The 10,041-nt window shown below is 39.5% G+C and overlaps 1 non-coding gene across 1 annotated transcript; it reads left to right on the plus strand.

Moving 5' to 3' along the window:
• The first annotated feature begins 9,299 nt into the window (after nt 1-9,299).
• On the plus strand, nt 9,300-9,371 carry TRNAA-UGC (transfer RNA alanine (anticodon UGC)). Its single transcript has one exon. It is a non-coding gene; the product is annotated as a tRNA-Ala (tRNA).
• Nucleotides 9,372-10,041: the final 670 nt, after the last annotated feature.

Consider the following 10,041-nt stretch of genomic DNA (forward strand, 5'->3'; position numbering starts at 1 on the left):
TTTCTTATGGTGCCAATTAATGTTGTACTTGCTTTTCTGCCATGTGATGAATTAAAAAATGTATGAGCTAGATGCTGAAAAAGCCAAAGAGAATCCCCTAGACTATGCAGTTCTTCCCATTGATCTTTTTGCCCTCTCTGTGTTGGCAAGGACTACCTATAGGCTATCACTCAGATCTTTCTCTAACAGATGGCTCTCTTTAATACTCATGACCCAATCTGGCGTTTCCCTTTAATATGCTTTAGACTGATGAATACCCTGGACGGGCAGTTAATTCATTCCCCTTCACCAGAAAGAAACATGAAGAAAAAGTTAAGTCAACACATTTCTGAAACTGTCTTCCATATCTTGCATACCCCATCCATCAGAAGATTTGTCAACATCAATTAGAATGTAGTTTCCTCAAAAATGAACAGGATATGGAGAAACAAATCAACTTTTATTTATCTTGTCAGAAATTAAAAGAGATAACTCTGCATTTTTTAAAAAACAAACTCTCTTGAGTAAACTAAGCACAATTATGTGCTTGTTTTTAATTAAAACACTGGGTGTCTTTCAGGTTTTGTTAGGAAAGTGTCCTGGGTCTGATTAGCTTAGGCCTGCATTGAGAAGTTAATTTGACATCTAACATATTTTTCATGAGGTAACTGTCACAGGAAGTTGTTTGTAATAGTTGCCTTTACCATGCCTGTGGGGCCTACTAAAAGTAATGGCTTATTTCTGAAGCAACATCTTTTCCAGAAAGTACATCTGCATAACGGCCGTGAATGGCTCACAATAATACCATTAAGCTGTGTGAATAAAAGAGAGACCCAAAAGATGCTGATAAAAATGTTTCATTGCCCAACTGAAAACAGAGCAACAATAGAATTCAATCATAAAATAGTTTCAAAGCACAATAAAAGCAAGACCTAGAGAAAATGCATGTCAATGATGGAGGGAAAGTTACAGATTATGAGTGGCATGTTTCATGGTATTGCTGGTTGGAAGACTTGGCTCAACAGAATAAATCTGAGAACTAATGTTATGTGTTTGAAGACAAGGTATTAAAACAATGCTACTAATGATAGTGTGTAGAGTTTGTTAACTGCTCTTATTTATACCATCTCACATAAGGCCAGTTGCCCCCAGGAAACTTCCTGTCCCTGCCCTGACAGAGAAGCACAAAAGCAGACATCTAATGCTACATAGATGTACTGGAGAAGATTTCGTTGGTGATCCATCTTGCCTTTTCTTATCCTTCATGCTTTAAATAGAAAGCCAGTTCATTTTATTTCAGACTTTTAAAGACAGAACTTTGGAGCATGGAGTAAAGTGCTGCATCTAACTGGTACTTATTTCAGTGTTGATTATTTTCAGCCTTATTTTAAGGCTGCAGTTTTAGAAGCTCATAAATGTAGGTTTGGCCTGTCCATGAGGCCATAAAACCTTATTAAACTGCCTCTACTGTTTCACTTTCCGAAGGATTTGGAAGTTTACCTTAGGTTACTGTGAGTGAAATTATCTTAGAGATTTGAGGGCTGCAGTGCAAGTTCTCTGCAGTTCTCCCATTACTTGTGTGGCTGAAGTTCACAGAAAATGATCTCATATCTAACACAAGCTTTCATAAAAAGAATGAGAAAAACTAAAATATATTGAAGCATATCATTCCTTTAATAGGAAACTTTGGTGGTCAAGTGTCTTATCAGTTTGGAAGTGAAACAGGGCCACTCCAAAAACAGTACAGCATTTTCTACTTACTTTGGGGAGTGCGGAGGGAAACTCCCTAGGTATATGTTTGCAAATTAAATGAAAAATAAATTTTAAACAACCCCCAAAAATGGTTGGCAAGGACCTCTGAACTTCCAGGTTGTATGGAATGGTGAAGTGTTCATTGAATGTGTATATGAGCAGGGAAAGAGAGAAGGATACAGGATAGAAAGGAAGGAGAGATGAGGGAATTAGTCTGCTCTAATGGCTTGTATAATAGCCAAGAAAATATACATCCCAGTAATAGTTAGATTTAAATATCATTTCAAACTTCAAAAAGAAAATGTTAAAGTACAATTTTGAACTAGAAATGAAACAAAATGGTCAGAAACACATACTCCTTACTCTTCTAGACATTAAAAAACACATCAAGCTAAGGTCAGCCATTTTATTGTGCTTTATTGCCCTTTATGAAATATGGACAAATTATATACCTTACAAAAATATACCTTACAAAAAATATCACTTTGATATATATCATACCTGTTATATATTTCTTAGCCTGATCTTGATCTTCTTGGCATGACTATGCAGTTTATTAAGAGTATCCCAATGCCAGGCTCTTTGCATATTCCAGGAAACAACGAAAGAAAATGTGCAGGTGCAAGTGCAATATATATGTGAAAAGGGTAGAATATGACATTTCAGGATAATTGTAATGGTGAAGCTTCAAATGTGAACTATCATGATGGCTTTGAGAGTGAGACAAATATTAGATGCCAAGAGACATAAATGGGTTTCAGCATCAATCAACTGCACAGCTTCCACAAAGATCTCTGGCACACATAAACACCCACCTGTGGAAACCTCCAGAATGTAGATAACATCATTGCTAAATGGTTTTCATGCTGCTAATAAATCTACAACAAATTCATTTTATTTGTTATGAATGAATGAATTTTATTTGTTTGTTATATTTATATTTTGCCCTCCTAGAAAGGAGCTCAGAAAAGCATCCTAATAGTTGCCTCTAGCTATACCCAGGCCAAATCCTGTACCTTCGTAGGTCTAGAAAGCTAGTAGGTTGGCCTTCCCAACTTGGTGACTCCAAATTTGTTGGACAACAACTCCCATAATCCCCAGCTAGCATGGTCATTGGAGATTACGGGAATTATAGCACAAAACATCTGGAGGGCACTAGTTTAAGTGGAGATACAATTGCAGTGGTGAGGGTCAAGCAACTCTTCACTCTAAAGCTTTTGCCTGGATGATTAGAGACAGGAGGGTTGTTGGCCAGTAATGTAAATTTTCTGACCAGACGCTGAATGATCATTGATTTGAAACCATCTGTGTACCTATCATTTCCAAGCCAAGCATTAATTTCAGCAAGCAATGGACCTAGTAGCCTCTCCCAATGGTTCATCATTAGTCCCCTCAGGATGGAGCTAGCTTACAGGTGATTGCTTTCATAGCGTCAAGATGAAGAAAGTACAGAGATGTTCAGATGACAGCAAGCCCCATTCTTTGCATCAATAGGTTGAGAAGTAAAACCAATTCAAATATATGTGGAAATAGAGAACTTTCAACCTGCATTTATTATTTATATTTGTTAGTCGCCTCATAGCATGAGTCTAGATGATGGACAATAATACATCATCTCAATGTTTGACATGTCAAAGTCTTAAGTGTTGTGGTTCTAGGATAACAGTGAAATATTGTTTGCATATTTAAATTGTTACTAAAATTTTATCTGCAAAGTAGGTTGCAGATTTCTCACTGTGGGGGTAGAAATTAATGCAAGTTTTCCATAGAAAGAAGAGGGCTTCATGAGGCATTCACTATGGGCCAATTTGCATGACCACTGCAGCCCACTATGACTTATTTAAGCCATAATGAGATGTGGTGCGTGTCCGTGGCCATTTTGAATATTAACCCCTGGTGGGGGTTGGCATGGTTTGCTGTGTCATGTGAACCAAGGTGGCAGAATTTGTTGGAGGGGAAAACCACCCTCAAATAACTCTACAACACACCATGTCGGTTGAATATTCAAACTGGTTTTTAAATATTCAAAATGGCCACCCGCACTTGCCACAACCCACTGGCATGTGTCACAACCTACTTCTTTAAGCCGTCATGGGCTGCAGTGATCATGCGAACCAGCCCTACCTAGAACAGATGTGGTGGATGAAACTTTCCAGATGCAATGACAGCCAAGTAAAAAGATAAAAACATAGGATGAAATCAATTGTGTGAGCAGAAGACAGCTTGAACAATGGACCTTTCCCTTCTCTTCTCTGCAGCACCCTGTAGCCTTCCAAAGTGTGTGGTCTGTTTCTTATGGAGCTGCAAAAGGATGGGAGGAATTGTACAATATTAAACGGAGTAATCTTGTACAAGGTTTTTTCATTAGTTCCCTCTCCAACTGCATCCTCATAAGATATGGTCCAGTGTTTAGTTGGTTCCTTGATGCTCTGGAGAGGCTTTTTGGGGTTGGGGTTGGGGTGAGATAGCAGGGGGGAGTAGGGAAATGGAAAGAGCTTGCCTTCTACTTGTGCATTGTCTGACTGACAGGCAGTTTTTTCAGAAATACATGCCTTGAATAAATAAGAACAAACAGAACTATATGGCTGTTAGTGAGGAATAGCTTTTTAAAAAGAGAAACTATTTATAATTGTGGCTGTCACAATTCATTTCATTGTTCAGGTTTTAATTGTATTTTGTCATTTGAAATTAAATGTATTCCCAAGAAACTTTTTTATCCCCGTAGCTGTTGCTCTTCCCTCTAATTACAATGAACCTAGGCCTTTAAAAGATTATCATTACCAATTCATCACTCCATTATTTTGACTGGGTTATTTTGTTCTTAATTAACACAGCTAATACAATGGGAGGTCAAGAAAGATGGTACAGAGATTCGTATGAAAATACCCTTTAAAATGTTCGATATAGACATGTAAATACATGCAATTTATATGCCTACCCTTCAGAAATAAATTCATCCCTGCCTTTGATATTAACTTTTTAAATAAATTGCTAACTATAACCTCTGAAACATCCAAATGCTTATCAGCATTGGCCAATACTGCAATAAAAGCCTTGCTCCTCTTATCCGAGGAATCACTCCTATTATCTGATTGTTTCACACCCCAACATTTATCCATGTTGATATATCTATTCTCTGCACTATGGAATTTTTCCTTTTGAAGATAAACCCGATATGGGTGGGAAGCAGCTGTTGCCAGTAGGGAAGAGGAGAATGAAGGCACCCCACGTGCATAGGTACATATGCCTTTGGAGGCAGGGCAGGGCTGGGGCTATAAGAGCGAGCTCACCAAAACCCACAGCCCACCCAGCCATTTTACCTTCCAGAACAGAACTTTATAGGGCAGATGGAGTTCATCTCTCCAATGCAGGGAATGACATCTTCCTGCAGGATTAGCATGTGGGTTTGCAGGATTTTTATCCAAGATTGGTGGGGGATAGGGTGCCTAAGCAGAGGCTTGGCCCCTGCTGGTGGTGGGATGTGCAGGAATTGGCAATATCAGAATAGGAATGGTGAGTACTATGGCACTTTTTGGTGACTGCCATATCTGGAGGACCTGCTCCTAGGGAACTGTGAGGCTCCTGTGTCAGGACATGGTTTGCTTTTGGAGACCCTCCTGCCTCACTTACCCTGAGCTGTGAGGAACAGGGAAGGGGTGAAGTGAGGTGGTCTCCCTACACTTGCAGAGTGTCATATAAGAAAGGACCCAGGTTTTACTTGACTCCTGGCTTTGGAGAGTGCTCACCCATAAAGACAGGCAAGTGGCCTGAGAAAGGACCCATCGGTTCCCACACTTTCACACGTGGATCCAGCGAGGGGTGAACTACCCATATTATTGAAATAAAGAGGCCCTAGTTTAATCCAAGTTCTGGTGTCTGTGTCTTTATTCTATGCTTCTTTCTCCACTCACAACTAAGTGGGCAAAATATGAATAATGTTCCTTGCCTTTCTCTGCTTTATCTACTTGAATTGCTTTGCTGGTGAACCATCAGGAGAGTACTTTCTGAAAGCTGAACATGAGAAAGTAATATGGAATAGGTATGGACAATCAGTGGAGGAAACAATGTGGAATGGGTTGTTTCCCTCACTGCTGTGTGCACTGGTTGTGCGACTGGCATTTCCCTAATTACCCACACTGCGTCATGGGTTCCTGTGTCATTCACACCCAGCATGCAGTATGGCAGGGGTAGCTCCTTACCCACACTTACCCACATGGCTGACTGCCAGGTAAATGGGTATGGGATTGCAGCCTTAATGTAGCATCTCTCATCCAAGATACTAAAATATACACCACAAATAAATTACTGATATGTGCTAAGCAAAGTTCTGTAGAAACATAGAACATAATGTAACATGGAATGAGTTTCAATGAATGTGAACCAGCAGAAGCAGTGATGTAGTGGCTCCCAGGGCCAAAGCACTGAGACATTTCTATTAGTAGGGGTGCTGTCATTATCTGCCACCCCACTGGGCTTATTCATTTATTTATTATATTTTAATCCACCCAATAACTAACGTTCTCTGGGTTTAGCTGGGGGAAACGGATTTTCCCAGGAACAATATATAGTTGTGAGGTATCCCTGTTGAATGCAAAGTACTTTAGAGTGGCCCTTAGCTTTAGGAAAGATGTGTTCCTGGTGGAGATGAATGCTGCTAGAGCTAGTTTGTAGATAAGGTTCAACACAGCTGCCTGAACTTGGCTATGGGGGCTTTCAGGATGATCATTTGCACTTCAATATGTACCACTACACCCCTTACTCAGGGTTGTATCCAATGTCTCTCCGTCAGTGGAATGGACATCACTGGGGGATTGAAGTCCCCTCTACCCTAATCTTTCGAGGGTTGGGGGACTCCCAGAGCAGATATGGTGTGTGTAAGGTTCTCTGCAAGGAGGAGAAAAGGAAGGAAAACTCTTATTGCGTGAGTGGAATGATTCATTGCATAGCCCAAGAGACAAGAAAATGGGCTTTACAAAAACCAGGCTACCCAAGGGCTGTCTTTGTTATAACAAAATCAATTAAGTGATACAGAACATAGCAGAAACATTATGAGTCCTTGAACCTCATAGGGCTGGGTAGTGCTACTTACTTATTGTGTATTTTCAAAACCATGTTGTTTTTTAGTTTATAGTATGCACGGATGGATCCAAATTTATTTATTTATTACATTTTTGTACCGCCCAATAGCCGAAGCTCTCTGGGCGGTTCACAAAAATTAAAGCCATAATAAAACAGCCAACCTGTTAAAAACACAAATACAAAATACGGTATAAAAAGCACAACCAGGATAAAACCATGCAGCAAAATTGATATAAGATTAAAATACAGAGTTAGAACAGTAAAATTTAAATTTAAGTTAAAATTAAGTGTTAAAATACTGAGAGAATAAAAAGATCTTCCGCTGGCGTTGAAAAGAGTACAGTGTAGGCACCAGGCGGACCTCTCTGGGGAGCTCATTCCACAGCCGGGGTGCCACAGCGGAGAAGACCCTCCTCCTAGTAGCCACCTGCCTCACTTCCTTTGGCAGGGGCTCACAGAGAAGGACCCCTGTGGATGATCTTAAGGTCCAGGCAGGTACATATGGGAGGAGGTATTCCTTCAAATAACCTGGTCCCAAACCATTTAGGGCTTTGAATGTCAATACCAGCACTTTGAATCGGGCCCGGACCTGGACTGGCAGCCAATGAAGTTGTAAAAGGACTGGCGTAATGTGATCTTGCCGGCCTGTCCCTGTTAGTAAACGGGCTGCCCTGTTTTGTACCAGCTGAAATTTCCAGACCATTTTCAAAAGCATCCCCACGTGAAACGCATTGCAGTAATCCAAACGAGAGGTTATCAGAGCATGGATAACTCTAGCTAGGCTATCTCCGTCCAGATAAGGGCGTAGTTGGTATATCAACCTAAGCTGATAAAATATGCTCTTTGCCACTGAGTTCACCTGTGCCTCAAGTGATAGTTCTGGATCCAAGAGCACCCCCAAACTACAGACCCGATCCTTTAGGGAATCCCGTCCAGGACAGGGCAAACATCACCTCGCCGGACAGATGAACCACCTGCTAATAAATAAATAAATCCAAATGATAAATGAAACATTTTTTTTTTAAAAAATGTGTGTTTAGTTTTCAAGGGATGGCAAATACCCAGTTTTATTTACTGATACAGATAGTCTGATCTGAAATACCTTATCACAGTTTTCAGCTATAATATTATTTGGTCATTATAAACAGTTTTGTGCTATAATATTATTTGATCATTATATACAAACCTGCATTGCTACTGTCACAAAATGGCAAGTGCTCCCAATGTTCTGTCCCCTTTCACATCTGGCACCCATTCGAAGACAAAAGTTTTCCATTAAGAACTTTCAGCTCAGCCCTGCTTAAACAAACAAAAAACAAAACAAACAAACAAACAAACACAGGGGCCAATATGACAGTATTCCCATGCATTGCCCATGCAGGTAAAGCCTTGTTTTCTCATCTTCTGAGTGCAAACAGCACAAGGGGCTATTGTGGGGAATGGGGCATCTATGCACACCTCTCATGACCTCACCCAGCACACTATGTGTCATGTGCAAACAGTGTCTGCACTTCTCCTGATCTGGATAAGTCCCTTAGTTTTTAGCTTTGTTGTGCATTTCTAAAGTGCTTTTCTACAGGACAGAGAGAGATAAATATAATTCAGCTTGAAACTATCAGGAAAGGTAGTTTGCTGAGATACAGGGAAGAAAGTAGGTTGACCTAAAGATCTAATAATAGCAATATAGAATAATACTGCAAGTTGATTGCGTTAACACACACATATAGAACGATACAGATGACATTACTGGGAACACAAATCTATTTCTCCTGGATTGCTGTGCTTTAATATGCTTCCTTTCAGCATGAATTATGAGTGTGATTAAAGTATTTAGGTATATGAATGATTATATTATGATTAATTGCAATTCATGAAAATGCCTCTACTGACATCTCCATAGTGGAAAGAAATCATAGTGCATTTAAGTTATTAACTCTCTTGTTGTACCAAGTGGTGAAATAATTCATTTTTTAGGGTATGGTTGCTTGATATCTTTGAAAAGTATAAAGATTATAGAGCATTTAACTAGTCTTCTACCCCCAATAAAGTGTATATATTGTGGAATAGAATATTGTAGCATGTTTTCAATTAAAAATATATAACAATTGGCAAATCATCTATGTTAGAACTTCTGGGGTTTAGTATTGTTTCTAAAAAGCAGATTTTCTTTTTATCGATTTCTATAACTTGTCAAAAGATTTTAAAAATTGAGACAGATCGAACTTCTTTAACGAAATAATTCTACATTAACTACGTGATTCTATATGTGTCTACTCAGAAATAAAACCAGTTTTATTGTGAACTGCCCAGAGAACCTTGGCTATTCGGCAGTGTAAACATGTAATAAATAAATAAATAAATAAATAAATAAATAAATAATTAATCAATGAATTCAGTGTGACTTACTCCAAGGTATAGGACTGCAGCCTAAAGCAGTTTAAATATTCAGTCTCTCGGGAATTTCATGATTTCAATTGAACAAGTACACAGGGGACATGGCTCAGTGGTAGAGCATCTGCTTTGCATGCAGAAGGTCCCAGGTTCAATCCCTGGCATCTCCAGGTAGGGTAGGAAATACTCCTGCCTGAAACCCCTGGGGAGCTATTGCTGCCAGTCAGTGTTGAGATGAAGCCATGGTCTGACTCAGCTCCCTATGTCCCCCCCCAAATAAAACTCTGATAAAACGGTTAATTAAAAAAAAGCACAAACCACATGGATTGTTTGAAGTTTTAAAAGCAGAATTTTGCTCTTTTAGGTAATGAATCTAAGTAAGAAGTCACAAGTATTTAAAAAAAATGTAGTAATATTTGCTTCTCCATAAATCTCTTTCAAATTAGAATTGCCAAAGGGTCAGCGTTGTCATACTATATACTGAAGGCGAACTCATTGTCTGAATGTGGATCCAAAACAGCCCCTGTCCACGTACAAAAGGGAGGGTTCAGCAGGCTTGAGGAAACCCCAAGGTTTGCAGAAGGACAAAAAAGAAAAAAGAAAAAAAACCTGTAGAAAAATAAAACATAATGGGGTTAGTCTAAAGGCGGTTGGGGGAATCACCATTCAGCCCAATGAGGACTTACCACTTCAGTATCAAATGGAGATTTGTCTGTGCTAATGAGTCATCACCAGAGTGGATACACAGCCCCACTGAAATAGGAGCCACCAGCCTTCACTGGTCATCACACCTCAACACCATAAAAGAATGCTTATTACATCAAACACAAAGTTTTCCTT

Source organism: Elgaria multicarinata, chromosome 9, assembly GCF_023053635.1.
Source record: "Elgaria multicarinata webbii isolate HBS135686 ecotype San Diego chromosome 9, rElgMul1.1.pri, whole genome shotgun sequence".
NCBI lineage: Eukaryota > Metazoa > Chordata > Lepidosauria > Squamata > Anguidae > Elgaria > Elgaria multicarinata.